Consider the following 6,000-nt stretch of genomic DNA (forward strand, 5'->3'; position numbering starts at 1 on the left):
TTCAGTGGAGGGAGATCTGCTTTGTTTCTTACAAATGAGTGAGTTGGCTGTTTCCTCTTGTTTGGAAATGCTGTGATGAGCCTAGGTTCTGGGTAGAGTTGAGGCCTTTCAGCAAACAGTAGCTTTTCCCTGAGGGGCTATCTTCTGAGACACTCACAGAGCCCAGCATGGAGTAATTCTCAAGGTTTATGTTTACTGAATTTCAATTGATTATCTAGGCTGCTATAGGGAGGGCAACCCTCTGGCTCTGTTTACCCAGTTTGCCCCCTCTGGGGGCAGAGTTTTCACTGCCTGGGCTGGGTGACTTTCTCCTGGGTGGAGCTGAGCCTGGCAGGTCAGGTCAGGTTCCTGTGACCTGCCAAATGACCCTTTTGTTTTCCTCCAAGGCCAGGGTTGGAGCTATATTCTGAGCCATTGCCAGTATCAAAGATGGAGATTTCAGATAGTGGCACAGTGGGGAGGAGGAGGGAGTGGGGTGACGTTTCCTCCTCTGCTCCCTGAGAAGGTGTTATTATGTCAGGGTTCTACTCATGCCAGTGTATTGATTCTTGAGTCGTATCTGGTCTGTGATCTGCAGGATAAAGATATCTGCTCCTTGTCAATTCTTGCTGGTTTTGCGTAGAATCTGATCACTTGCTGTGTCAGGCACTTTTGTCCAGGACTCTCTGTGTTGTAGGTATGGCAGCAACGGCCACTGCTACCCCGCTGTCACCACAGCCACAGCTACCGACAATTGCTCAGATCTGTTTCCTTTCCTGGATTTTCCCTTTCTGGCAAAACTCTCTACTGGGATGGCACACTTGGTATAATTCTCCCACCTAGGACTGTTCACTGGAACACTAAGACTGCTTTCTAGGTGAGAGCTTGGTTAGCCTCCAGGTTCTCCTCTGCTGTCTTCCCAGAATTACTCTTTTTTTTCTCTACAGTATATTTTTTGTTTTGGAACAAGTGTCATGGATTGTCCAACCATTCAAAAGGAAGCTTATTCCATTAATTTAATAGAAAAGGAATGCAGCCTGCCTGCCTCTCAAGGCAACTTTGAGTATAATCTTAATCTGATAATTCACATCATTGAATTTTCAAATTTGTATTGAGAATTTTTTGTTAAACTATTCATTAAAGAGGTTCCAAATATCAAGAATAAAAACAATGTTTTGCTTTCTAAGAATGTTTTAAAAGCTAGTAATTCAATAAAACACATTCTATTCTTCCAAGATTCCATGGTGAAGAATTTCTCTTTTATCGTAGCCCTTACCAGTGACCCCCTCCCTTCAAACTTGTAGCTTTATTCAGTTTTCTTGTTCCAGGTTTGATTTTGGTACTAGCACGAATAATCTCCGTGTAGTATTTGACAATGAAATTCCATTTGTTGTTAGATAGCTCAATACATATTACCAAAGGCAGACCCATGGGCATATCATAGAGCATAAACTATTGAATATCACTAACATGATCCTATTCAACTAGTCCATCAATTAATATAAATACCACATAAATGTGCATCTTCATATAATTTTTAAAATGCAATGTAGTTACATATCATATGTCATAAAATAATTCAGACCACTAGTAGAAGAGAGTAAGCTCAACCTTTTGCATCGTTCCCAATGCTATTTGTAAATTTTTCTTTCTCATTAACTTTCACTGCAGGGCCTTCTTTTCCTAGCAATAAGTTATGTCATGTCCTTGGATTTTTGTCAACTTTGAGTAAGCTGTTTTCTTTCCACCACCAGTTAGTCCCACGCGTTAAAAACCTGAGGAATAACTTGTCCCAATATGCCTGCAAGAGGAGTATCCAAGTCAACTCTCTGTGCCCACTATTCCCTTACTTTGTTTGGGAATGGGGTATCAGAGACCGCGGAGACAGGGGTGTCAGGGTTCAGGTGGCTGGAACCATGGTGTTACGAATTATGGGTAGCAGAAAAGAGTAGTAGAGACTAGGATACCAGGTAAAGGTTAATTGTGACTGTAATTGCTGAGTTCCAGTGTTAGGAAATTGGTTAGCAGCAACAGCTTTGCAGGGGTTGGGGTAGCTAACACAGGTATCCAGAACTGTTTAGCAGGGACAAGTAAGCATAGACAAAGTGAAAGAGTAAAAGTTGTGAAGGATTGTGGGGCACAATCAGGGTAACAAAGTCATGGGTGTGTAAACTGGGTAGCCAGTACTATGGTAGAAGCAATTGGCATGGTGGCCTGATGTGGTGCAGAGCTCTGGGATTTCCTGTCCAGTTTTGGCTGTTAGATCTTTAGGGAAACTAGCTCTAGCAGCTCATTATCAGCTTGTGTTCAGGCACGTGCCATATATAAATATCTACTCCAAGTAGATTGCATTCTTTGACATCAGCTATAGGATCTTTGCTCTAAGCATCCTGAGAGACCACACTCCACAATGCTACAGAACAGGCTCCACATAGTGAGCTGCAATCACCGCATACAACTCTTGCTGCTCCTCTCCAGTGTCAATTATAATGGTAGCAAGGGATCTGAGATGTGCTAAGCAGCAGTGCTCTGAAAAGCTACCAATTCTTACCATGGCAATTTGGGAGCTCCCTAGAAATGGGCAAGAGCACTTGCTGATGTTCTTCCAACTTATCTCTGTGGCTCTGCACAACCAGTTTGTTGTACCTCAGATGGAATACTTTGATGTCTAGGTGGCATCAAACTTGCTCTATCTTCTCTCTCTAGGTGCTCTTCTGTTTCAGCTGCCTCTCTATTTCCCTCCAGTTAGCTCGCTTCATCTCCACATCTTTTGAATTGTGCTTCATATCAACCTGTGGCTTTCACACCAAACCCTTCCACTTTCTCATCTACCTCTCTAGCTGTCAATATGGTACAACAAGCTAACTTCTGTATCTGTTTATCAAGATTTGAGCTGGAATCCAAGATGGTACTAGCTAACTGATAACATGGGGAGCTTCTTAAATATTCTGCTGTCATTCACTGCTCATTGAGAAAGATGCAAATGTGTTCTGGTCAGTCTCTCCTCAATTTCTGGTTCACAGCATAAAGTAAATTCACAATGGAGCTACCAGACAGCTGCTATGTCAGCAAGTGACAAAACCAAAGATAATTTATTGAGGGGATACTTACCAAGTGTAGTAGGATAATGCACATATTTGTAGGATATTACTAAGAGCTTTCATCAAACTGGTTATTTTATGCTCAAAATGGCAGACCAGTGTTAATCTCTCCCCGAGATCTTCCTGTTGTGAAGGCCCTGAGGACTCCTACATACAACTCAGACCTAATGACATGGGTGAATAAAAAAGTAGGTGAGTATGGATTAGAATATTGAAGGTGTGGTAAGATGTTGTCTTGTCATGACCAAGATGAAATCAATGTTTTTATGTCCTTTCTCTGACCTTCATCATATCTCTTTATTTGGCATAATTGGCAGATTTCTTAGTGTGTCATCTTCTCCTGTTAGTTCAGTGCACAAGTTAAAACATTAAGCATGCCAAACCATGGGTTTCCATTGTCCTAGTAGATGTTTTGCCTTCTAGGACCTTCCTTCCAGGTAACTCTCTGTTTAGCATATTGCACAATGTCCCAATCAATGAAATCATTTTGAGCCTAGGAGAAAACCTCCATTTGTAAAGCAGTACACATAAGAAGGAGATGATGCCCCACACTCAAATGCTCGAGGAGAACAGAGTGTAAGGGTGTCTACACAGTTGGGAAATAGGTTTCTGAGGGGTGGAAATGGATGAGTTTAGATAGCAAACTTAGAAGTAATTATAAGTTTCTGAATTACTAACCTTACTTCCTTCTGCACCTCAGGTTCAATTCAGGTAGTGTTGGAATGTTTATGATCACAAAAAGGAGTTTTTAATCCCAGACCCAAACTCTAAGTGTTCTTGTTACATCTTCCCACCTGCTCCTGATGTAAATTGTCAGAAGGGCAAAGGGGAAGGGAGCCCCCTGCTCAGGAGTAGAAATGGAGCTTACAAGTAACTGCAGTCTCTGACTTTCTATTTTGAAGGTAAGATAAAACGCAGTTTGAGTTTCTACAAAATCAGTTTCTAGGCTCTATGCTTCCTTCAGAACTTCTTTCTCTCCTTCTATGTTTTGACAGCAACAGTTAATAAAGTGCTTCTGTCTCTTAGGGGCAATCCTTCTCTTCACACAATGCTTAAAGTAGACAATAGGTGGAAGCTGCCATTAAATTAAAAAAAAACACATAAAATAGCACACAGTGAGTTCTTTCCCTGAATTCCTGGACCTAACAAGTTATCAGTTCTGAAGAGAACGTTATTATTGGTGCGTACTAACAACCTCCACTGAATGGTGAGCTTAGAACACTTTTCCCACGACAGGTTATGTCCAGGTTATTAGGATGGCTGAGTTCTACTGCATCAATGAACTTACAGACCATGCAAGACAGAAAAGTCTAAGAGATTGAGATCCCAAAAAGAAACTGGACCAACAAGAGAAAACTTATCATTGTTGAAAAAGTGGGAAGACTTAACTAGGAGAATGTTCCTCTGAATACAGATATGGATATAATTATAACAAAGTTCTAATTTGTGGCTCATCAGTAGAAACTATCAAGTCAAACCTCACTAAAGGAAAAAATAAAACTTATAAAATTAAAAAAAATCTATTTGGATTTCAGTACTAACATCTGTTTTAAGGAGTGCGATTGTGGTGTGTGTGTGTGTGTGTGTGTGTGTGTGTGTGTGTGTGTGTGTGTGGTCTGAGATTATATATGGGACAGCATTAGTTCTTAAAACCCATCATTTTGTCAATATTCTTTAGGTTTCCCATTCAAGTCTTGTGGCATTCTAGCTCTACTATGTGAAACACACAATTCTCGCTTTCTTCTGGTTAAATGGAGATAAACATGTAATGGATATGTCAACCTGGGTTGGTTTCAAACTATGATCTTCAGGTCTTACTCTCTGGAGTAGGTAATGTATAAGAGTGAGCCACTATGTTCAGCCCAGTATTTCCAGTGACTTACATAATCTTTCTGAATCTCAGTATTCCTGTGTGGAAAGTGAAAAGAATTACTGTGTGGACCTTAGAATCAGGTGGGAGTTATGACTTGGTGTAGAAAGTATACGTGTTTGGGATGTGTGTACAAAGCCTGAAACGCTCATAAAACTACTGATGTTTATATTGAAATGTATTCCAGGAATTGGAAACAGGAGGGATGTTTCTGTTCTAGTTTATCCATTTATGGCATTGAGGGAGCCAGAGACATTCAAGGAGAACAGGCAAACAAATGCAGTACTTGTACACTGTAGATATTGTGTTCACAATGAGCTATACCACTGTGGACAGGGACAGGAGGGATTGGATTGTCAAACAAGAAATGGACTCATTACCTGACTTACAAAATTGTTATCTTTTTATTTTATTTTATTTTATTTGTGAACATACTGTACAGAGGGGTTACAATTACATGGGCAGGATAATGCATACATTTCTTACCAAGCATTGCAGCCTCCTCCTTTGTTTACCCTTCACCTCCCTTCCCAGCCTCCCCACTACCCCCCAATCCTTTCCCCTCCCCCCCCCAACGACATTGTAAAGCTGGTTTTTGACATGGCAATTTGTACTTCTCATTGTTGCAACAGGTCCACCTGAATCCTTAAACGACTTGTTTTTCCCGTCTCCTCCACAAGTTATACTGACATGAATATAGTGAAAGCGGGGGTTATACTGTGGGGGAGGGACATACAAAGCAACAAAGAAATAATCTTATAAATGCATTAGAAATACATGCATGAAAGAAAAAAACATTAAAATACAAATCTAAGGGTTCATTTTCCTAACATCACATTATCTCACCTTTTCCCCTTGACTCATACATATACTAGATATTGGATATAAGGGAAACCATGGGACCTGTGTTTCTTTGGGCCTGGCTTACTTCACTTAATATAATTTTTTCCAAGTTTTTCCATTTCCTAACAAATTGGGCAATGTCATTCTTTCTGATGGCGGCATAGAATTCCATTGTGTATATATACCACATTTTCTTGATCCATTCAT

Source organism: Dipodomys merriami, unplaced genomic scaffold (genome assembly GCF_024711535.1).
Source record: "Dipodomys merriami isolate MVZ:Mamm:240054 unplaced genomic scaffold, mDipMer1.0.p SCAF_1167, whole genome shotgun sequence".
Lineage (NCBI taxonomy): Eukaryota > Metazoa > Chordata > Mammalia > Rodentia > Heteromyidae > Dipodomys > Dipodomys merriami.